Source organism: Hippoglossus stenolepis, chromosome 6, assembly GCF_022539355.2.
Source record: "Hippoglossus stenolepis isolate QCI-W04-F060 chromosome 6, HSTE1.2, whole genome shotgun sequence".
Classification (NCBI taxonomy): domain Eukaryota; kingdom Metazoa; phylum Chordata; class Actinopteri; order Pleuronectiformes; family Pleuronectidae; genus Hippoglossus; species Hippoglossus stenolepis.
In genome coordinates, this window is record NC_061488.1 from 21696242 (window position 1) to 21720609 (window position 24368).

Sequence of the window (24368 nt, forward strand, 5' to 3'; positions counted from 1 at the left end):
ACGACCTCAACTCTGGTGGAGAGAGAAGTGGAGGTCACAACACACTGATCATCACAGCACAATCACTATGTAATCATAATGAACCCGATCTAAAGATCAACCTCCTGTCCAGAGATCACAACCTCAGACAATGTGTCGGTTGTTGTTATTTTGTATGTTCTTTGCTGTTATCTTGGGTTAAAGTCAGGTTGTCTTTGTTATGTTGCTAACAAACATTCAAAGACCCAACTGAGAGCAAAATAGACAGAATAGAAATTAAATGGAATTTCCCCTTTTGGGATTGTCTGTCTGTCTGTATGTCTGTCTTATTATTAAAGGATTTAACCTGAAAATATCCCAAAACAAATTCTATTCAGTTATAATCGATGAGTAATTAAAGCTGAATTAACTTTTCCTCTGTATTTAACTTACTCTGTTTGGATTCATGTTGACAATTTGAGACTCATCTTACCATCACTTGAAAGCTTTTTTTTGCAGTTTATTGTTGTATCATCTCCATCTCTGTACATCACAGCAAATTCTCTGCAAGGACCACACAGTATTTTTAATCAAATAATCTAATACAAACATGACACTGGAAACACAACAGTGCAGTAGATTTCCTTGTAAACAGTGACCTTCATCACTGTGGTTAATTTGACTCAGGACTGACCTTGGTTCCTGCCTCAGTGCCTTGCTGTCACGCCACTGTCCAGCACCTCTGCTCTCTTTTGTTACAGCTGTCTCATATATTTACTTTCTGTGCTGTAATCGATGTACAAACTAGAAGGCTGCAGCGGTGCTCTGAAAGGATCACGATGAACCCACCCTGACACTTCTCTTTGTGAGTTGTGGTCAGGACCTGAAACTAAACCCTGCCACATCGGCAGCTACAACCAAGCCTGGTATTTAATACAATTTGATTCAGCAACCATTTGATTCAGAAACAGTTTCTATCAAATATTAGTAAAGGGGAACATTTAAATTAAAATCAAGTTAGCACATGTTTTAGCTTATTTAGAAGGTTGCCCTCTGTTTTATCCAAAGCAAACATGTACTTTTGCTACAAAGCAGCCACTGCTGCCATCAGAGGTAATTATCACATATAATAGTACTTTCCTTCTGTTTGACACTTTTTTCACCACAAGTGTGAATGTGGGAAGGAAACGTGAAACCATATTCAAGAGGGTGCCACATTCCTTCAAAGTTGCTCATTGTGTGCATACTATAGTCTGAAAAAGTGTTTTATGTCTCCACATTTTAAGCCCAAAGACCACTGAACTTTTTATGTTTGAGACTTTGGAGAAAATGACTCAAATAACTTTAAAAAGTGTATCTATTGTTTAAAAGCCAACATGACATGGCTGCATGAAGTAACAATTCTCCACTGTAATATTGCTCACAATCAATATCTGGCATCCTGAAGCATTAATATCAGATTCAGAACTTGATGATAAAACAGATTGATGAGATGTGGTTACATCAACACAAATATTGAATAGATTGAACTGTGATATAGATACATGCTATAGATTCATTGTATCTTTAAATTAATATGTTGAAAAAATTTGATAGAATTGCTCAAACTGTTCAAATGTGTTGGAAGCGTCCCGACATGGTCATACTGACAGTAATTCTCTTACATTGATTTAAATTGTACTCAGTAGAGCCTCTGCCAAGGCCCAGGAGCCCCTTTAAATTCGACACCAAATCCGTCATGTTTTTTTGGACATACTTACAAACTGTTGAGTACCGACTGGATCCACATTATCTCAGCTACACATTGGAGGCAGTTAGAGGTTTCCAGCCCTATTTGATACTGTACAACAGCTATAAAAATCTTAGCGCCTATGACATCACCTTTAAATCCACTTCATCTGGATTTTTATTTATATTCAGAGTAATTTGCACATATTTATAGATATCTCTCTCCTAAATGGGCCAGATTTTTTTCATCGAGGTCCATGAATTCCATTAAAATGTAAAAAAAAATAGGAAAATAATAAATGGAAATTTGATTGGTTCATTCTTGGCCCATGTCCCATCCTTTTGCCAAGTTTTGTGGAAATCCATTCAGTAGTTTTTGCGTAATCCTGCTGAAAAACAAACAAACCAACAAACAACTCTTTGGTGGAGAAATCCATTTAATCATTCACTTTTTTAAAACTTCTAAATAAGTTAATAATTTTACAGCATTTGTGCAGTCATTTGACTAGATGTCATCTCATTGATGTGTATAATGCATGAAGGGCATCGTGTTTATCCTAAACATGCATAATGGGACAACATACTGTTTTAGGTTTATGTCATAGTATAAAAGTACAGTATATACATAACCATGTGTCAATACACTGTAAAATTAGACAAAGGCCTACAATCTTTCACGATTCACAAAGCTTACATGCAAATTGGAACCACATGCATCATTATCAAATAACAAAAAAAAAGCCTTATACATAGACTATAGAGTATATAAACATATTCAATTCTAACCATGTGTTAAAAACGATAAATAACCCACACAAGGTGAAGTTTTTATGAGCTACCTGCTTTCAATTTGGTCTGAGTCTTGGCTTGCCCAACTGAATTTAATCTGAGTCACATACCAGGAAAAGGCCTGTGACCTACTCTGGGTCCTGAACTATATTTTAAGAAGACATAGTGTTCTGTAACAGAGACAGCTGTTGTGCACATGGCTGCTTCATCCATCCACTTAAATGCTGCATATATATATATATATATATATATATACTGTAAATGCATGTATATATATATAATATATTGATTCTGTAACTGACACATTAATGTTGCCCTCATTCCTAATCACTTAGCATTAAATTAAATTTGAGGTTATAAAAAAAACAGAAAACAAAAGTTATGGAAAAAGGAAAAAAGGACTTCCCTTGGTGCCAAGAAGCTACTTGGGCCTAACTGTGTTTTGGTTTTTTTGTATACTGCAGGTAGTCTGCTGGGAAAACACAAGGACATTGTTGTTATTGTTTTTTTGACAGGGGTCATAGACTATTTCATTTTTTCTTTTTTGATTATTATAATTTTAAAGAATATACACAAATCAGTGTCTTCACTGTGAAAATATTTGGTCAGTTCTCTGACAAACTTTTATCCAACAGCGTCATTATGCATCCTCACACTCAAAGAGCCACTTACCAATGGAAGGCTCGCTCCAGAAAAAGAGCACTACTCAAACACCACACAACACAAACACGGCTCATTCATTCCTGGGGAGCAGAAAGGGCTCTAAATCTGTCTGAAGCTGTGTTTTTTCGCTCCCAGACTCCCCCGAGGTAGGACGCCTCTGATAAAACCCACAGACTGCATACTGTACCAGGGAGAACTCCCACAGACAGGCTTATACTGTAAGCAAGGGCTGAGTGTGTGTGTGTGTCTGTGTCTGCGTGTGAAAAGGAAATGGCAAGACTGTCAGACAAATAAAACTGAGACATAAGGAAAGCCATACAAAGCAAGAAAACATGTATATGTGCATTTTATAATAATTTTTTTTATTGATATATACTTTACAAAAAACTAAACTATACAGTGCATTTATTAACAAATATAACATATGCAAGATTGACTGAGATGATATCATACACTGTAAATAAAGATGGACGACAAGTCTCCACTTCCTTCCACTATCACGAAATGAAGCCAAAGTATCCCGGATATGAACGCCGCCATCTTGTGTGTTTTTTTGAGTCTGAGGCTGTAGTGAGCATGAGATGGAGTTGCGGTACTGAGCTATAGCATCAAATAACTAATTGAAACCAAACTTATCAGAAAAATGAACACTTGAACACAGACCAGTGTGAAAAGAACTACCTAAAATGACAGAAACCATCTTCGAGATAAATGTATTTGAGTTGTACATTGACTTTTTTGTTTGGTCCATGTCCCATCCACTAACATGGAGGAGATAGCAATGGCAATCAAGACACTTGGGCTTCACTTTTGGGGAGCGGTCATGTCGTTCATCTTTATACACAGTCTATAAATGCTATGTGTTGGAGGAATTTTTTCAATATTAAATTGTTTTCAGTTGTTTCTAGAAAACAGCTTCTAGCAATGTACCTACCAGACGAAATGTCGAGCGCAAACTCAACTGAATGAAAATAACAGATAAATGCAATAAGCACATCAAAAGTCCTCCGTATTCAAGGACATTTCAAATAAAATACATATCTGGCTACAGGCCTGATAAAGGCAATGTTGACTTGAAGAGGAGTGGTGAAACCACTGTGGTTAAAGATGGATCAGTTCTATTAAGTGTTTAAGTAAACTGTGCCACTGAGGCAGCATGCACGATGCCAGCAGTATGCAACTAGATCACCTAAATGGAATGAAGTTCGCACTGATGTTGCCAATTATTCTTGGGTTGTTTCATGACAAGCCAAAATGTGGAAAAGGTCGATAGTACTGCCAAACTTAGCCGGTGTCTTGCAAAGTTAGATGACAAGATCATTGTATGTAAGGTCAATTAATCTATTCATTTGCTAAATTAAACAAAAAATAAAACTGTATATATATAAAAAACACTTTTTAGTCATAGTAATTTAAGTCACTGAATCTCAAAAACCGTTACACTGATCTTTCAATCTGGATGGATGAAATGCTAGTGTAACAGTTTCTCCAGGGATTCGTCTTGTCTGATTGGCTTAGAAAGTCTTGGGCCGTAATCCATCCCAGGTTAGGGACGGTTAAGTGGGTTTGCTGACAGAAGAACAGTGTTTATGTTCTCATTTTAGCATTTTAAGACTTGTGTGACTACCCACTGCACTTCATGCTGTTGATTTGTAAAAGGTCCATGCAGGACTCTGCGGGCACTAAAAGCCCCCAAGCAATGTCCGAAATTTCCATTGAGATTAAAGAGTTTCTATTTTTCTGCTCCCAAATTACAAGAAGTTAGTGGTTTCTTAGTCCGTCATGAGATGTTAACTTTCCACTGAAACCCAGAACAATGAGATTACTTTGAGGTTGGCAGGTTCTTAAGTCAGGGTGTGTGACCCCCTGCAACCACTCAAAGGAAACTCCAGGATATTTAGAGATCTGAGATATTACATCCAGATCCTGTTTCACCATTTATGATATAAAGCACCAGCAGTGCTAGTGGACGTTAGTTGACAAGTCTATGCATATTAGGGTTTTTAAACTTTTTTTGCTTCTGATCCTTTGTCAGTGGTTGCATTTAAAGCTGAAGCAATGCGTATTATTTTTTATTTTCTTTACATTGAGGTTTTTTATGTGTGTAGAGGCCTTTAAGGGGAAAAATTACACATAAGATTGCAAGAATATAAAATAATTAAACACATTTGCAACATGAGACTTCACAACTGAGGCTATATTTGATAGATAGATAGATAGATAGATAGACAGATAGATAGATAGATAGATAGATAGATAGATAGATAGATAGATAGATAGATAGATAGATAGATAGATAGATAGATAGATAGATAGATAGATAGATAGATAGATAGATAGATAGGTTTGCCACTGGTGTATTCCGGAATGTGGAATAAGGTGCGTTCACACCAACGCAAAGCAAATTTCACCTACAAAGTCAATGCAAAGACTTTAATAGATGTGAATCAGTGAAGAGAACAGTGCAAATTACACGATAGACTTGAAATTGTCATCATTCGCTTACTAAGCTTGAGTTATGTTGCTAGGTCATCAAACTGGCCACTGGTCAGCCTCAGGTAGTGCTGGAAACGACAACAATCCAGACACAGCTTCTTGTGGAAACTGTGGAATTCCCCGTGCTGTGTGCGCCTCCGGATGATCTTGTGGAACGGCACATGACGGTGCTGGCTTCGCCGGCATTTCCACAACAGGTACACCTCAGCAGTTGTTGGCACTATAACCAGTAGTCTCTCCTCTTTTTTTCAGAGTAGAACTGGCAAATATTAAGGAACATCATGTGAGTACACAAAGGAGACAAAAATGACCCTGCGGCAAAATTCACGCAGCATAACCACGTGGACAGAAACCGCTGCAAAATTGCTCGGTTGACCTCATTTTTAACTTCCCTGGCCTCCACTCTGGTCAAAACTTACAGTTTTGTGTTTTGCCACCATTAGTGAAGTATTGTATCTTTACAAATGATACATTAGCTGACGAAAATACTACCAAGTTTACAAAGCCATTAAATGTTCTTTGTTTACTTTTAAAATTGTAGCTAGCAAGCAATTTCAAGTTTTTGTTTTTACAGTGTCGTAATGAAATGTCCCAAGAACCACTGCTGTTAATTACAATGAAGTTCCACCATCAGCATTTTAAATGATTAGTTTGTGACCAAGACGACTTAGAATTGCTGTGAAGACCCACTAAATGTAAGTACATTGTGTAAGTGAGCAATACATCAAGTGCATTAGTAAGCAATTCAATTCATAACAGAGTATGTCTGCAGTGGGCTGGTGAGTAAGTACATACAGGAGTGATTATGTAAATAAAATAAAAAAACCACACAAGTAGACATACTGAAAGTGATTACGGCCCTGTAAATAGGAGTGTATGCACAGTATGAACAGCAAGGTGATATAATTACTGAGGTGTCGGTGAAGAGTTCGGTTTAGGTTATTTCTGTGCGTGCTTATCCCACTGACTGATTTCTAAGTGACAACAGTGTCTCTTCCCCCCTCCTTGGGCCTCCTCTGCACACTAGCGTGCAACAAATACGACAAGCAGGGACACTCTTAGTCAAACATTTACCCAAGGCAGGTTGGGGAGCTAAGAGCACGGTCTATCCTCTCTCTGTCTGTCTCCCCCTAGTCGAATTGTGTGTGCTACATTTAAAATGTGAGCTAAATTAGTCTGCATCAAACATTTACACGCAAGAGCTCATGCTGTAGTTTACTTCCTTCCAGATTGCTTTTACCTAATAACTTGACAATTTACAGAATGACCAAGCTCGTTTTATTCTGCCCTGCCTGTCACACACACATACACACACAAACACACACACACACACACACATACTCAAACAACTCCCTTCTCCCCTCTCACATGAAAGATTTAGGTTGAGCATGTCAGGGAGCTTATTGCTTTGCCTGAAGAATCCTGCCTCTCCTGCTTTTACCTCTCAGGTTCTGAAAACTCTGCGTTTGAAAAATTAAAATCGAGTCGTCTTTCGTTACATAGCAGTTGGGTGCATGGTTGCATAGCAGCAGCAGAACTTCACCGGGGTGTAAATGTGATAAAGGTGCTGCTCGTGATGATTGTTTTCTTGGTTTTGGTAAGAGTGTGTGACTGTATACCTTATGCCCGTGTCATTTCATGTGCTTGCGTATCTGTGTGGAGTATGTCTATGTTTGTGTTTGCTGGTTTTGCAGGCTTGAGTCAGGAGGGCTTGGCACAGCAGTGTGTAATTTTCTATGTATAACCCTGGCTCCGAGGCATTTACGGTCAGGGTTGCCAGCTTATGTTTTTTTTCCTCTTCTTCTTCTTCTTCCTCTGTTTTTTTCCTAAACATGAGATCTGAGCACATGCCACACAAAGAAGAAACACATACTTACTGTATGTATGTGAACAAATCCACTACATATGCTCCCTTGACTTGAGGGGACACATACCTAGTGAATAGTTTTCCATTTGGCTTTGGCTGGAGAAAACCAACACTTTTTCAAGTCGTCCCTTCCTCTTAAAATCCTCCCCCTTGCTGCTCGCTCCCTCTGGAGAAGTTACGCAGGATAATGTAGAAAGCAGTTGGGCTTAGACAGATTTGCACCTGTTGTCTTGGAAAGAGAACAAAAACATTGAGAACAGCCCACAGTTTTTTGGAGTATGAACAAAAATGAGAGGGGAAGTATACGTCAGCACTGCAGGGGAAACTTTTAGGGAGGTCCCGGCAATTTACGGCCACACACAGACATAGACACACACAGACATTACCATCCTTCCTTCCATCCATCCATCCATCCATCAATCCCTTCATACGACTGTCTATAGTAGCCATCTGCTTGCACAAACTCAGAGGATGAAGACAATAGAGAAGAGTCTATTGAATTCATTTGGTGTAACACATATACATTAGATCCTTTGGTTGACTTTTGATTCAATAAAACATCAGAATTATGTGCAAAGTACATTTCCCAGAGACCAAGGGACTTTGAATTGTCAGATTTTTCAGTGATACAGAAAAAAACAGCAAATCCTCTCATTATAAAATGTGTAAGCAGGGAAGGTTTAGCAAAAAAATGTCAGAATCAAATATTTACTATTGTGTTGTTACCAAAGCTAAATTATTATCAACTGCATAATCTGTTATAATCTACTAAAACCTTTAGCTTTCGCTGTCATGAGATTTTCAGTCATGAACTCTGGAGAATGTATGCACAAATAGGTCATGAGTTTCCCTTTCACACAAGAATTACACAGCAGAAGATTCTCTGCTCAGACAAAATTCTGTTAAAAAGAACTCAGATCAAATAATGGATATGAACCATGGGCTGTGTCACTCATGCAGATGAATACCAGCTGTATCAATATTATGAAAGCTAACCAAAGGCCAATATGTAGAAGTCACAAAATATATACACACACAGTCAGTAACAACCCATCTCATCACTCGTGCTTTCTAATGCTCATGTATGATCCTGCAGTCACATGCTCTGTTCCCTCTTTAACCCCTGGAGCTTAGCATGTGCCTCAGGATGTTGTGATGTGTCACATGCGTCTGCTCATGAATAGACTAATGTTCAGGCCAGCAAACAGAGCTGTGCATGACAATCGGGGGTGCACTGACTCGTCAATACGCTTGTGCCTCTTGTTAACAACGAGCGGAACCTGTTTTTTTCTGTAATGTACTGTCAGAAAAAGTGCTCTTAATGGTCTGTATGGTTGTGTTTATATAATGCTCTTCTAGTCTTGATGAAACACATTCATAAAGTGCATCTATGGGCAGCACATTTTTTCTATGAGGGGAAATTTGGGGATCAGTATCTTGCCCAAGGACACTTCGGCATGCAGATGGGGAAGACTGGGATCGAACCACTGACCTTCTGGTTAGATGACACAGTGTGAAAACGGCAATAATCACACCAGTTTTCCAATCAGTTGAGCGCATGTTAGTAACTATAGACCTGTTAGCATCCTGCCTGCAGTATCAAAAATAGCAGAAAATATGATTCCACTGATATTGCAAGTTGTTTTCTTCAAGGGAGGAGTGGTTGGGGCTGTCTACCTTGATCTCAGGAAAGCCTTTGGTCCAGTCAATCATGATATTTTAATTGCAAAGCTACCAAAGTGGAATTTTTCAGCAAATGTTATTTGATGGATAAAATCATACCTTACAGACAGAAAACAACGTGAGCTTATGGGTCATAAAACTTCACAAAGAGTCAACAATCATTTTGGTGTACCACAGGGCTCCACACGTCCTCTGTTTTGTTTTTATATTAACGACTTACCTGAAGTTTGTCCACCTAATGTGTCAGATGTATGCTGATGACACTGTCATTTATCTGCATGCTAAAAATAAGAAGGCTGCTGCAGAGGAGCGTTCAGTTGCAATGGTCAATATTTCTAATTGGTTAACAAGCTCATGTCTACATCTTAAAGGTCCAGTGTGTAAGATTTAGGTGAAAGGGATCTATTGGCAGAAATTAAATATAACGTTATCCTATTGATGTTTTCACTAGTGTGTTTCATCAAAATTTTACGAGTTTTTTTTTCTTCTTTACTCTAGAATGGGCCCTTTATATTTAAATACTTTATATTTACATCAGGAGCGGGTCCTCTCTTTTACAGTAGCCCAAACTGGACAAACTAAACACCTTTTGAGTTTTTATGAAAACTGAAGGATACCACATGTTCTCTTTCATGTTTGGATGGGGAGTGTAAGGTGAGGGGAATTCAGCTGCAATATTAAACTTTACCACTAGATGTCCCTAATTTCTACACACTGAACCTTTAATGTTAGCAAAAATGTGTGTATGTTTTTCTCAAAGTCTGCTACTGAAGACCCAGAACCTGATGTTGTGGCAGGAAGAAGATTAGAAGCAGTGAATGAACAAAAACATTTAGGTATAATAATACATTCACAACTCACTTAAGTTAAAAAAGTTTCAAACAGAATCAAATTTAATTCATCAAGTTTCAGACATATAAAAAATAACTTATCCACTTAGGAATCAAAATTGTACTTGTATGCCATGATCCTGTCACACATACTGTCTCACTAGCTGGACACAGACTGGTGGGACCACTGTGCATTCTATACAAAGACTTTTTAAGCAGGCTTTGAAAACCTTTGATAAGAAACCAAATTATTTTCATCACTGTAAAGTTTTAACAAAATATGGTTTCTTGAGTTGGGAAATATGGTCAAATATGCAGACATTTTACTTGTATTCAAAATCTTTCATGACTTGGCTCCCCTCCACTAAAGTTCATCAAACTGACTCAAAACACATCAACAAGAGCTACCACCAAACGGGATTGTAGAATATCATTAAGAAAAAGTACCACAGAAAGTTCCTTTTCCTATCGAGCAGCACATACCTGGAACACTCTACCCATAGAACTAAAAAACATCACAACTTGAACTCATTCTCCACTTCTGTAAAACAATGGTTACTGAATATGTCATCATCTGGAATAGTCTTGTCATTGTTAATCTAATTGCCTTCTTTGTCTCCTTTTAATTGTCAATTTTTTACTAATTGCTTATTGTGGACTCTGCCTCAGCGTGTATGTTTTTTTAATTTTTTATATCTGTAAGTTTGTCGTCTGTTTGTTTGTTCTCTGTTTCTTTGTTTGTCTGTTCTCTTTTTAAGATCAACCTGCCTGGGACTGCAGAGGAAAAGTAGTATAAGAGACTTAACTCTGGTACATTTATATGTGGTCATAATAATTAATGTACACTGACCCTTTTAAATTAAATTTTTTTTAAAGTAAAGCATATGTGTGACTGCGATCTATGGGATGACTTATTTACTCATGGGCTTCTCTGACGATACCAAGTAAAAATGGAAATTTGATGTCAAGGTGAGAAAATGAAAAGGGAAAAGCGTTTAATATGGCAACATGTAATGTGTGAAAGTGAACAGTGAGACTTCCCAGTGCAAAGAGAAAATGAGAAGAGCTCAGAATTAGGATTTAAAACATCAGCCTGCAGTGTGGAAGGAAATGCCAACCAGCCTCAACCTCTGTGTCAACAAAAAAATGTAATTACCAACAATGGTAAGCTGAAGACGGACGGGCTGGAGGGAGATCGGACGCTGCGCTCCTCCTCGAAAACCTGCTGCCAGTTTGCAGCTATGGGGGAACAAGTGTGGGACGTGTGGTGTGCTACATAAAAGGAGACATCTTTGTGGAGACAAAGTATGTACTGAAAGTATATGATTTCATAGTTCAGTGAAAGTGAATAAAAAAGGGACAAAAATGCCACAAAACATCCAAAATAAGGGCCAAGAAATGCACTCAGAGGGAAAAAAAAACTCTTCCCCTGCTGTGGGCAGCTCTGCTCGCTGTGTGTTATAAAAAGCCAATCCTCATCTTTTATATATGAAGTTTATATTATAGCAGCAGTTGCTGAGCTTGTTCTGGCTGCGGATCCTCGTGAGGAAGCGTGTCGTCTGTGGACCGGGGCTTCTCACGCTGGCACTCCTGTCATGTGAGGGTCCATTTTGGGGCTCTGACGCAACGCTGGGGGGAGCATTACATTACACTGCTGTTTGGAACAGCATATGCAACTAATAAAAAGAAGGATTTTAAATATCTGCGTATGTGCAGAAGGCTTGTTGATTAGACTGGAATTACAGCGCAGATGTCAGATGTTTGTTGTGGGAGGGGATGTCCACTGTTTCCAAACACAGAGAGACTCATTTAGAAGCTCTGACCCGGGCTTCCTCCTCGCCACTTGCGATGAATCCCACTAGGGCAGAGGTCAGGAGGACCCTGGAGGGGGAGGGAGGGGTGGCAGGAATGAAAACAGCAAGTCGAGGGAGTCCCTACATTGTCATGTCTCTTTGAAGACTTACTCAAATCAGAAAGCCAAGCAAAATATTCTGCTTGCAGGATCAGACATGAGACACGCTATCGACATTTGAAAATTCAGGAATTACGTTTGCTAGGAGTGAGGGAGAAAATGAGAAAACCAGCAGGGGCAGCAAGATGTGAAGCAAGAAGAGAGGACAAAAGCAGAGGGGGTCTGGTGTTGTGCAACAGTTTGACATTGATCAGGGTTGATCAACGATGACATGGCAGTCTATTGTTGCGTCCGTCTCCAGCGTGCAGCTTCTCCCACCCATTCTGTCATCTTCTTTTGCACTCCCTGTCAACTCTCCCCACACGGAATCATTTCGTGGACAATTGTCTCCACATTTCAGAGGCAGGATCAATAAAGATCGTGATGATTGTGATGGGCAGAGGAGAAACAGATGTCAGCAGTCTGTGTTACTGTTGCAACTGGACTGGTATTAATCTGTCATGACGATGATTTTGTAGTTTTTAAACAATTGAAATTTTGAATTGAAATTTGAAGAATAACAGAGATGTTAACTTCAAGACTTGTTGATATTTAACTTAAGCACAATTTAAAGGTCCAGTCCCTTTACATTTTACCATTTAAATTTTACCATTTCCTTTTTATGCAACTTAATAATCTTTACTTCAACTCTACTACACTCTAGAGGAAATACTGTGCTTAATGCACTCAACCACCACATTTATCTGACAGCTTCAGTTACTTTGTTTTCAGATTTAGACTTTAAATTCAAAGTAGTTTTATTAGAAGGTAAGTTTACACAATACAATGCATCTTCATGCTGCTGGTTTCAAGTCTTTTTGCATGTGACTATTTACTTAGAAGTTAAATCTATTTCAGGCTCCTTGTAATTCATGTGTCAATTACACCAGAGAATGATTTCCCTTAAACTTCTCATGTGGTTTCATTTTGTGTCTCTGCACAAGACACAGAGAGGTAAAATGATTTTTGCAAAAAGACAAATAAGAAATGTTCGAAATGTTGTGTTGCTGATTTTTTTACTCTCTTCTTTCTCCCTCCCATTAATCATCATGACCCAGCAGGTTTTATCATGTAACCACTTGCAGGGGACCGACCCTTTGATTTGACCACTTCAAACAAGGTACATCGAAACTACCCACAACAGTACACTGCATAAATAGGTGACATGTTCTTCTGCAGAAAATGTATTTTAATTTGTTGTGCAAATTAGTGCAATTTAAAGTGTGGATGACATACAAGCTAATAATTTGACAGTTAAAATGAAAACAGTGAAATAACTTGACATGATAAATGATAATGGTGGAAATAGTGTTAGTAAAATCTATTAGAAAATCATAAACAACATAAATGATACATAAAGAATATAATAAATTGATACGCTAAAATTATATATAATGGGACACAATTGAAAGGCGCATTCATTGGAAACATGTCAGACAAGTAGATTCATGCAAGACCACAAAGTGCTTTAAAGGCAGGTAAAGGAATTTTGAAAACCAATACAGAAACTGTCAGGGAACTCATATAAGGAATTTAAGGTAGGTGACCTAAAAAAAATGCTTGGGATACTTAGAAGTGCATTTTACTAATAACACCTGTGATTTTACTGAAAGAGGATTTTGAACAAAAGGATTTTACTTGCAATGGCATATTGGGACATTGCTGTGTTATTGCTTTTACTCAAGGAAAGGATCTGAATACACCGTCCAACACTGAAAGGTTGTATATTGAAGAAGAAATGGGATCCACAGACAAACTGTGAAGTACAGTGGTGTAGTGTCAGCAGTGAAGGATGTCCTTTTTCTAAAAATAAAGAATATATATATATATATTCTTTATTTTCAGAAAATGTATATCTTCTTTTTTCCTTTTCAGTTTTTAGGGATACCGTCTGAAACTATTTTGGCTGCCACTTGTTATGAACAGGTGGTGTTATGATAGAGCTGATTTATGGCTGCGTAGCTGTGTGCAGTGGGCTGCGTTCAGTCTGGCTCAAAGTGTCACAGCTGGGCGTGTATCCTCTCTCCAACTCAGACACTTCTCATTAAATGCTTCCTGAAGAGCTGAAATGAGTGGAAACAATCCGTCAAATGTACTTGCCCCCTCGGCCAAGTGGATATAAAAACAAAACATTGTTTGGTATTTACACTGATTTAATGTTTCATTAAATGTTTTTATTTTAGTTAGGGAAAAGAAGTGGAATGCACTTATAATGTGACAGCAAGCATTTACATTTGCTCAGAGGGAGCAGGAGTAAAATTGGCTTTTGAGGTTTAGTTTGTTTTCTAAAACAGGTGATGCATTTGAAGATGATTCACTTCCTCTGAAAATGTCAGACATGTACTTTGCGTTCTCAATAAAAGGAGACGCATAACAATTACATCAGCACTCTGAATTTTGCCCCAACAAAACATAATGGAAAAAATAACTAACATTAACAAGAATAACCAGAAATCACATTACAACAATCACATCGACCCACTGAATAACTAAAATAGAAGTGGGTACAAAACAAGCATAGGAAAAAATGAAATAAAACCGTGATAACATCCTGTATAAAAGGCCAAGTCCCCTGGACATTTTTGTATTTTCTGTGGCTGAGGTCTTAAGATTTATGATTATGTTCCAGACAGTGGACTGCAGAGTCAGTAGGATTGTGGTGGTCAAAGGCTTTCGTTTTATTGAACCATTGGTCTTGAGAGGAGAATTTCCTTTGTATGGCCTGTAAGGATTCAAACAGAGCAGGCTGTGGCTGGAGGTGGTTTGTGTTGACCAGGTGATGTCTGCAGCACACAGGCTTCGGGTCTATAATACATTAAGTGCCACGATGGGGCTGTGCAGCTATATCAGTGTCTGAAGGATGGAATGACAGGTTGTAGCGTGGGTTTTTGTGAGGTGCTCTTGTATGTCGTCTAAATTGCATTCTTGACTCCTGCCCAAAAAAATGTTCAGACTTTTTGATGTATTCTCTCCACCAGGAACATATGTCGGGCAGAAACGCCGTTTTTTGCCACACTGGCAAATCTTTTATTGCATTCAGTTTCATCTACCTGTTTCACCATCTTATCAGCTTCACACTTGGCATGTGTATTAATGGCCCAGGGAAGTGCAGTGTTGATTTTGGTGCAATCTGGACACATGATACGTTTAATATTAATACAATATAATAAACTACCAACACTCTGTAGCAGTCAGTGGGGATACGACAGCTGTTGACTGTGTTGAAAGTATCTTCTTCTACGACCTTGTATAAACTATAGAAGTGGTGACCACCAGATAATTTTGATAATTTTATTATTTTTATTTCACTGTATCGGACTGAGACACAGCAACACAGTGTAGGCACTAGGCAGTGATCTCCGTCATGGCAACAACATTCAAAGAATCATTTTCTGTTTAGCAATTTTTCTTCAAAGTAAGGGTACAACATTTGTTTTGTTATTGCAATGTTTTATATCAGGCAGAATTACAAAGCTTTTATTTTGAAAAAATATAAACTTTGGTCTGAGGATTATGTTGATTGCTTAACAAACCTCTGATATAACTGACATGCAATGTATGAAAAAATAACAGCAGATCAAATAATTCAAACTATATATAAAACACACACTGTAATACAAAAAATTCAGTTCCTTTTATAAAAAACATTGACTATACAATCTTGCAGATAAACCAGGTAGGATGAACACAAAGTTTTCTAACTTCAATCTGCACCATAGACTGTTTATAAAAATCTCTGCACACAACGTCCAGAACACAAACAATAAAAAGTGACAGTATATTGTAAAACTGTTTGAGGAGGACTCACTAATGACGAGATACAATTCTGAAGAGGCTCAGGAGCTTTAACACAGGACAAGAGAACAGAATTTTCAGGCACTGCTCGAGTATAAAAGTTATTTCAAAATTTACATGTTTCTACTGGATCGCTTCAGTTATCATTATTAGCTCATGACAATATTGATAATGATAACAAAGGTATTTTCTACAGCACCTTTAATCGAGGAAAAGCAGCTCAAAATGCTTCACAGTAGAGAAGGTACATGCACTAAGTGCTTCATGTGAGTTTTGATCAAAAGGCACGATGTCAGCTGAAAACAACATATAGTATTTCATGACTTACTAACTCCATGTTCCAGTTTTGCTCAGCTATCAAATTCCCTGTCTGATCGGAAAGAATGCAGCGACTTTGTTGTGAATATGGGTCGAGTTTATTAATGTTGGAAGCTGACAGTGACATTGTCAGGGAGTCGGAGGACAAGGCAGAGCTGAGGAGCATACTACACATTTGAAATGGGGACAGAGGAAAGGCCTGGTTGTTACCGAGGCAGCGGCCTCCCTGGACTGTGTGATCCTCTGTGTGGACGTAGCTGCCCAAAATGCCACTGCGAGACTTGTGGCATGAGGATGACACTGCTACCAATCTCCTTGACGCACACTCCAAAGTGGATCAAACAGTGTGTTTGCCAACTGCTGCAGCATTCCTTTAGGTTTGTGCAATTGCACTGTTCCTTGTGCGTTTTTGACTGCAGCTGAGAAGCCAGTGTGAGGACTGCATTCATCCAAGTAAAGGTCCAGTCATTTGTGAGAGCCAGCGGGCCAGGGCTAGGCCTGCTTGTGACTATTTGCTTTTCCAGCTGTTTCCTAGGCTCGCCCTGCGAGTGGGAGAGAAAGTCTGGTGTGTGTATGTGTGTGTGTGTGTGTGTGTGTGTGTGTGTGTGTGTGTGTGTGTGTGTGTGTGTGTGTGTGTGTGTTGGTTAGGAGATGGGGATGGGGCGATGGAGAGATTCCTAGTTAGGAAGGAAGATATGAGGAAGAGAGAGCTACAGAGAGAGTGTGTGTCTGTGTTTGTACAGTTTAAGTGAGAGTGTCTCCTCTTCCTGTTATGCCGTAGTGCGTCTACACAGTGGAAACACCCCAGATAACTCAAGCACCATACAGTGTATGTTCTCTCTCTCTCTCTCTCTCTCTCTCTCTCTCTCTCTCTCTCTCTCTCTCTCTCTCTCTCTCACACACACACACACACACACACATACACACACACATATACACACAGTTGGTGGATGAGATCCTGTGTGCGCATGTGCTCACACAAACACGCCCATATGCCTGGCTGCCCCTCATATAGACTGATCCGCCTCTCAGACACAAAGCCACAAGGGATGGCCTAGATTCCAGCACATGCACACACAGGCAGGCTGAAGGAAGAATATCATGCACACTTAGACACATGAATGTCAGGCATATAGATTGTATATGTACACACCCTGTTAGTTTACTTCAGTATATTCAGTCTATAGTAACCCAGAGAGTCAACTGATTAATCTACAGTTTTAATTTGTTTGTTTGTGATTGATGTTCATCAACACGGGAGCCAGTGTTTTTCTATAAATAGTTGCAGAATTCAGATAGGACAGGCTGGTGTGAGCTGTGCAGACCCACACTGTTTTAAAATGGATTCAATCCATTTATTGAAGCAAAAAAGTTTTTGAATCTCTCATGGCTCTTTGTCAAAGAATTTACTCACCACTGTATGATTATTGGTGCATTATCAGTTTAGGGTGTGACATTTACATGTAGGCATCTAGCGGATAGTCCTAAAAGATTAACGTCATAATTATGGCAGCGGTTCAATTAGCCGAAGGGAAGTTTACATTAGAGATAAAGAGCTCTGACACAGTCCCTGTAATGGAAGTACAAGAATAAAAACAAAACAAAAAGGAAGAAAACATGTTATTTCACTCAAATCTCTCATACACACATTTTTAGTTCCCACTTTTCCTCTGGTATCTAGCACTGCAGACTGTATTAGTTTTAGTTGCCCGGGGTTAACAGCCTTGTCCACATATCACAATATAGTTGAGATAAATAAAATAAATGATAAAAATGTGTTTTTATCATTTGAGTAAACAGATTTATACAAGATCATAGTAAGTAGTGCATATACTGGGGAGGCTATAATAAGGTATATTATATTATGGTATAGTTTTGTTTAGTATAGTATAGTAGGGTATATACTCCTGTATAGTGTATTGTAATATAATACACTGTAATATACCGAACTGTTGTATAGTATAGAATAGCATAGTATTGTATATTATAATACACTACACTGTAATATAGTATAGTGTAGTCTGATATACACTATAGTATAGTAGCATATAGTCAACTATAGTGTAGTGGGGCGTATAGCACAGTATAGCATAATATAGTAGGGTGTATCCTATAGTATAGTAGGGTATATACAATATAATACAGTATGTTATAGTATATTACAGCGCAGTAGAGTATATACTATAGAATAGAAGGGTATAGTATGGTGCATTGGTGTATATAGTGTAGCACAGTATCGTATAACATAGGTATAAACTATAGCATGGTATTTTATTTTATACTATTGATACACACAGGATAACAGCAGCTGTTAGCGGAGCGGACATTCCATGCATTCAACTGTGATCATTTTGTTGATGTAACTGTAACAACATCAAACTCCATGTGTGATGGATACATCTCCACTGCTTTACAACAGCTCCGTCAGAGAAGTCAGCAAAACGTATTCTTAGACACGCAGCAGTATAAGTTGCATGTGGAACTCATTCACGCTGCTTTTAGAAAGGCAGGAGCTAGTCCTAACATGATGACACAGTTGTTTTTAACATTTAATAACAGCACGCCACATATCACATAATGAATGAGGAGGCTGTTTGTCTTTTTAAAGCCTTCTTTCACACAGCACAGAAAGTAAGCTTTAAAGAAAAACCCTAATCCTTTCACAGAGAACTCAAAGCCTCCAATAAATAGGCTTCAAGTTGCCTTTTTTCCATCTGTCAAGAAAAGGGGGTAATGTTGCCGGTCTAATTTGTGTTGTCTGAAATGTAGGAAAGTTTGGGATAATTCATTGGCATGTAGCCAGCATGGCCATTCTTGTACTGAATATTTGTAACCGCCATGTCCAGTTTCCTTGATAACAAAAAAAAAAGAGACACCAAATCCAGCTCTTCCAGGCAGGACCATCCTTAGAGATGACAAGAGATGTTTTTTTTAGAAGAGAATAACTTCTAATTAAAGACTGGATAATGTGGTGATAAAAAAAACCTCCCAGGGGGAGGACACACTATAGCAACAGTGACACACGGCCCTATTTCATTGCCTCTGAATTCTTCCACCGAGCAGACAAATGATCTCTGCTGTGTCTCCATATATACACTGTGGACACACATGTTCTTGGTATGTGCAAACTATCAGTTACCACCAGTTTCCAGGACAGAGAGATCTAAGGGGAGAAGAGGATGGTGGAACTTTCATATATTATGTATAGGTAAATCATCAATAATTCATGTCAAGAAATAACTTTCAACATTCAAAAGTATCGCAGCATTCCTAGAACACATATTAATACACATAGATGTTGTAAAAAAAAAAGCAATAATTGTGAAATGTCTCACCAGTGATGAGGTAAATAAGCAACAAATTAATAATGAAAGATAACTTTGACATTCAAAAGTATTACAGCATTCCTAAAGCACAACTTTTATACATAATAATACTGACATTTATCACTGTGACATTTCACATGTCTTGTATGTGTAAATCATCAATGATGATGATGAGAACAATGTTTAACATTTAAAAGTTTTGCAGAATTCCTAAAACCAAAATGTATACACTTAATGTTGTAAAATAAAAAGTAATAAATACAATGGCATTTCTCACAATGATATTTAAGACATCATGTAACGGTAAATAATCAAAAATTCAGAACGACATATAACTCAAACACAGTGTTGCAGCATTGCTGAAACACAAATGGGTACACAATAATGTTGTTAATAAAGTGATATTAGTGACATTTCTCAACATGTCACTGTCTCTTTATAAATGCAAAATTGTTGCAGAATTAGTTATTTTATACATCATGTATAAGTTAATCATCGAAAATAAAAGAGGAGAAATAACTTTGTAACATCCAAACTCAATATTGCAAAATCGTAATAATAGTGACATTTCCCAACAGCTCACTCTATATAAATGCAGACAAACAAATCACACGCTGCCGATTATAGCCCGCATGATTTTTTCTTTGTCCACATTTTATTATAATTTTTTTATGACATTTATTACTGTGACAACTCTAATCAAATTGTTTACTACCTACCCAGGCCGCCTGCTACGTCACGACACACCCCTACATGGTAGGCAGGCAGCTGGAGACTGATCAGCTGCTCGGCCAATGGGCGCGGACTGGAGTCCGGCGCCCGGGCGCTGCGATTGGTCGGCGGGGCTGGATTATATATATGTATAGATATGACTGAGTGCTGAAGCGAGGGGGGCGGGGATTTGGGAGAAGTGCGGTCCTGCTGCTGTGTTGATTCAGATCTAAAAAAACTGGACTAACAGGGAGTCGCGTCGGTCGCTGCTCGCGTGGATTAATGTGAGTGAATCTGCACTTTGCTGTGTCCGTGGGGGGGGGTCGGGCGTGGGGACGTGTCTACTTTATGTCTTCGTGGGCTCTTTCTCGTGTGGTTCCTGCTGAGAAGTGCTTTTCCAGGCCGACACACACACACACACACGCACACGCGCACACACGCAGACACCCCCACACACACGCTGTTTTAGGCCAGCAAAGTGAGCCGCTGGTAACGTAGCGCTAGCTGTTGTTAACGCTGTCTCGTGGTGCTGCAGTTATTTTGACATGACTGGAACAATGTAGCCAGTCAGCCCGGCCCCCGGTGTCACTGTGGAGAGGCCATTTCACTGCAGCTCCTGCCACACAATAATTACAGTAATTCACCGTGTGTGAATATTAAAGGACGTTTTCGTGGCGTTTTTTCCCCTTTTTCCGTCTACGTTGCGTCCGCTCATGTGCGTAGGGGGGGGAGCTGTGGGACGGCGGAACTCCGTTCGAAAATGTGGCAATTGAATAAGGCCGTGTTGTGTTGGCATACGAGCAAAGTAAAGTGACAGGACTTGAGACGTTTCGCAGGTATTCAGCAGCCTTTGTTTCCAAATGACGCCCACAAGCGAGCACACGCGAACTTTTACCGCTGCACTTCTGCTCCGCACATTGTCCGAACATTTGAACTTTTAAGGTTGCGCTGTGTCAAGTGTTGCATCATGTGCAACTCGTGCGCCGAATGCCTCGCAAGACCCGGAGTGGTTGGTCGGGGGTCTAAAGTCCCACTCCCGGAGGTGTTTATCTGAGCCCGAGCGGGGCCACTTCTGAAAAGCCCGATTTCTTGAATGGCGTTTGGCGTGACAGTGTTCGTCCGGGCAGCTGCGAGGGGGTAACGGGACGTCACCGGGGCTCTTGTCGTTACCCAGCTCCCAGACTGACCGTTACATGGCCCTGCCTAATCACCCACTCCCCTCTCCCCTCCCTCTCCTCTCTTGACAGTTTTGTTTCGTAGGGGAAAAGTTTTTTCAGCGTGGGGAGAGATTGTTTTTAAAAACCCGCCTTCAACTCCACCGGCTCGAGGGGGAAGCGTTCGGCGACCCTGGCTGCGACAACACTCGGGGCCCCCTCCCCTCTGCTGCTGCACGAAGTGACGGTTGATATGCCACATCAGGTAAGACCGTCCACCGGCGATGTTATTGTGACAGAAAAAGCAACCGGTTAGCAAGTCCCGGGCTAGCTACTGCACACTAGCCCCCTCAAAAAGCATGCATCTTTCCTCTTTGTTTCCACGCTGCACTCGTGTTTACGTGCGTGGAGGCCTCATGGCATTTCACGTTGCATATTCATCTCGCATATCAGCAAACTTCCACTGCGGCGCGGCTGTGTTTTGTGTGAGTGGTGTTATTGTTATAGGCGGGTGCTTCCCTCCACATTCCACACGTGTATGTCTGCCTGCTGCAGGGCCAGTGCGCAAATCCCTGCCAAGCCCGAAAGCGCCCATCGAAATCGACGGTGTTATCGTGGTTTACATGAAGCTGTGTTCGTGCAGATGGGTGTGTGTGTGTGTGTGTGTGATGTGTTCATTTGGGGAGTACGGCGGTGCTGCCTGTCATTCCCCCTGGAGGTGGTCAGCAGCTGATGAGGAGGGAGGCTGCTCCTCTTTAGGCGGGGAGGACAAAGGGAGCGATTAGCATGGAGCTGAGTGGAGCAGAATGGACACGGGGTGGACTCCAGTCACTTGCTACTTAGTTCCTCAACAGTCCAATAACGTCTCAAATCATCCCCCTCTAATACTGCTGAGTTGTTGATAGAAAATAACAATCATCTGTCTTATTTGATCAGAAAACATTAGACCACACACAGGAGGATTTGTGGCAGGGCTGTTGTATTATGCTGCATTATTTTTAATTTAAGTGTGCCTACTAAATTAGCTAATGAGTGTAGATTAATTTATTCACGGTGTGTCATAGCATAGTACTTTCCATTAACTGGATTATCTGTGTTTATACTGAAGAACTTGACTTGAAATTTAAGATTGGTATGACATGGGTGGATTTCCTCACTGAGTATGCAGAAGGAAAATGTTGTATTATCTTTTTTTTTTTTTTCCTAACTCGCACATGGACGTTAAGAGAAACAGAAAATATATAATGGCTGAATAGAAGCGTTGGATGACGCACAGTGCCATGCTACATTACCATAACAGCAGTCGGGCAAAAAGAACTGTTGATAATAATTCTAATATATAATGCTTCGGTGGGTAGGACATGTAAACAAAACTGTGCCCTCTTGCTTGCTCTAGATGTTGTGCCGCAGTGATGAGCCATTTCCGAGTGGCAGATTATTGGCTTTTGTCTAAAATACTCCAAAACAACAGAGGATCCAGTGCAAGGTTTTGTAGCTGCATCTTGCTTTGATCGTGGGCAGCCATCGTTGCAACATGCTGTTTTCGCAATCAATGACATCAGTTTTGTGGATTGCGTTGCCTCTGCACTAACTGTTAAAAATACATCTCATGAACTGCTTATCTAAAAAACTTAAGTCAATTTTGCTCCTCCTTGAGTCCTCAACAATATACGTGCAAAGTTTGTAGGAATCTTAGGAACCGTGGACAGTACTGTGTGTTGACAAGTTCAACTTATTTTATTCTATTCTGCATCGTATGACTCATATCCTACATGTCTACCAGATAAAAGCAACTATCAGTCAGGATTAGTTTTTCTTTTTTATTGTTCATACTTTCTATATATTACAGTTTGTAGAGTTTAAGTGGATATGCTATGATCCCAAATCATGATCTCAGTGGCTAATGCCCATGATCAAATTATTTTCAAAGTGAAATTGTCTTTCACGTTGAGGCTTGAATTTAAACAAAACCATCAGTTTTGCTTTGAATGAGAAATAATATTTAGTTAAATCCTTTTGCAGGGGTATAACTATTTTAAAATAATAATGGGGATTATGTGAAAAGGGGGTTTCCCCCTTTTTTTCCCCAGCATAGTATGTGAAAACACTGCTTTGTTTGTGGTGACTTAAAGGGACGGTTCCAGCCTTCTTTTTTGTAGTGTTAACTCCTCTGACTTTGATGAAAGACAATGCACCTTTGTTAGATTTGACACAACCATGAGATTATAAAGTTTATGTTTTGTTGTTTGAGGGACATGTTGTTTTTCCTCATTGTGGTTTTGTTTGTATATTGTTTGTTTATTTGTATGTTTGCTTGGTTTAGCACTTTGTGATATTACGTGGTAGCTGCCCTCCTACATTGAGTAAACACACAAAAACACTACAACCTGCAATAACATGATTCACTGACCACTTACCTCCCTCTGCTGCCAGGCCAAAAGCTTCTATTTCAAAGACTGGATGGTTTCATGTTGCCAGCTAAAGGACATACAGTGCAACATGCACTGGATCTTTGGAGTCAACATGTTGATCACAGTTCCATGAGTCTGGAAATAGCTGGAAAGGGACAATCACACTGTCACACAGGACAGAAAAACCTCACCAAAGTCTTGCTTTTGTCTTCAGTGGTAAAGGGTACAATCGGCATTCATTTCCATGTCAAATTACTCCTTTTGTAGCCACAGGTTTTTATCGGCTCTATAGTTTCCATCGTGATTAAAGCATGGAACCCAGGTGGACACATTACTCTTTGCTTTTTCAGTCACCACCGTTGGTAACTTCTTTGTCTCTGGTACACGTTCCATCTGTCTCCATTCAAGCAAAGCTACAATATCATTCAGTGGGTGTTGAGTGTTTTGAAGCTAAGGTAAAAGATAAAGGAGTAAGAAACAGTTTTCTTGCACATTTGTGATTGAATGTGACACAACAAAAAAGAAAGTCAAGCTTGCATACTTAAAGTAGGCAATCATGTTTTAGCAGGTTTTCCCTGTTTAAAGAACCCACACGTACATGCTAAATTTGGTGTAATAAGGCTGTAATAAGGGTGTAATAATATCTGTCACTGTGTTGATTCCTTCATATTAAGCTTCCCTCCAGTAT

At 39.4% G+C, this 24368-nt stretch overlaps 1 protein-coding gene across 1 annotated transcript in view; it reads left to right on the top strand.

Annotated features, from left to right (window-relative positions):
* Positions 1–20298: 20298 nt before the first annotated feature.
* LOC118110734 (vitamin D3 receptor A) overlaps positions 20299–24368 on the top strand; it is an 81474-nt gene continuing 77404 nt past the window's right edge. Inside the window, exons 1-2 of the mRNA XM_035158745.2 lie at positions 20299–20399; positions 21363–21534. The gene's annotated coding sequence lies outside the window, so the exon portion shown is untranslated. The remainder of the gene's footprint in view (positions 20400–21362; positions 21535–24368) is intronic.